This window comes from Pistacia vera, unplaced genomic scaffold (assembly GCF_008641045.1).
Source record: "Pistacia vera cultivar Batoury unplaced genomic scaffold, PisVer_v2 Contig378, whole genome shotgun sequence".
NCBI classification, from domain to species: Eukaryota; Viridiplantae; Streptophyta; class Magnoliopsida; order Sapindales; family Anacardiaceae; genus Pistacia; species Pistacia vera.
The window spans coordinates 78,246-79,328 of NW_022196199.1; the positions used below are offsets into that span (position 1 = coordinate 78,246).

Consider the following 1,083-nt stretch of genomic DNA (forward strand, 5'->3'; position numbering starts at 1 on the left):
CGAATCAGCACATTGCAATTTCCTAGAAATTTCTGATACCTTCAAGATGAATGGAGTGTCGGATAATGCTATTAGGCTACGGTTATTCCCATTCTCTTGGGAGATAAAGCCAAGGGGCGGTTAATGGCATTACCATCGGGGACTATAACAACTTGGAATGATCTAGCACATAAATTCCTTATCAAGTTCTTTCCTCCAACTAATCAGCGAAATTGAGAAATGATATCACATCATTTCTACAAGATATTCCGAGTCTTGTATGAGGCTTGGGAGAGATACAAGGAGTTGATGAGGAAATGTCCACACCATAGGTTGCCAGTTTAGCTTCAAGTCCAAACTTTTTACAATGATTGATGGGTAATTGCAAACCATGGTGATGCAGCTTCAAGAGGGCCTTGCAGAATAAGACACCAGAAGAGGCCTATGAACTGCTTGAGGTTTTGGCAACAACAACTATCAAATACCAAATGAGAGAGCAACAACAAGAAAATCTTTGGGTCTTCATGAAGTTGATGCCTTCACAGCCATCTCAGCCCAACTCACTGCACTTCAAAAATAGTTGGGAACTATGCAGTAAACTCTATACAAGCACCTCCTAACATGTGATTTTGTGCAAGGAACCTGTGAGCAGCGAGAGTCAAGTTGGAACACCTTTGCTTCGTCATCTTCATCAATGGGCACGTGAATTACTTGGTAGAAATCAAAGACAACTGAACACCCGTACTCCACTACAACCCGGGGTGGAGAAATCATCCAAATCTGGCTTGGGAAATCAGAACCAGCAAATACCCAATGGAACCAAGGCCAGTTCAAAATAACCAACCAGGGGTGACAAATCAACCGGGAGATCAAGAGTGACAAGTTAGAGATATGTTTGGTAAATTTATGCGAGACAACGGATTCATGAATGAGATGAGGACAAATTTTAGAAATCAAGGGGCGTCCATTTGGAATCTTAAGGTACAGAAGGGCCAATTGGCCGAAAAGCTAATAAGAGACCATAGGGTTCCTTACCAAGCAATACAGTAACCAACCCACGCGAGCAAGCAATGCCATAATGTTGAAAGTGGGATAGTTTTGGAA

The 1,083-nt window shown here is 42.2% G+C and overlaps 1 non-coding gene across 1 annotated transcript; it reads right to left on the reverse strand.

The window, feature by feature from the left end:
* Positions 1-209: 209 nt before the first annotated feature.
* Positions 210-314, reverse strand: LOC116140782. Its single transcript, XR_004129703.1, has one exon. It is a non-coding gene; the product is annotated as a small nucleolar RNA R71 (small nucleolar RNA).
* Between the last annotated feature and the right edge of the window lie 769 nt (positions 315-1,083).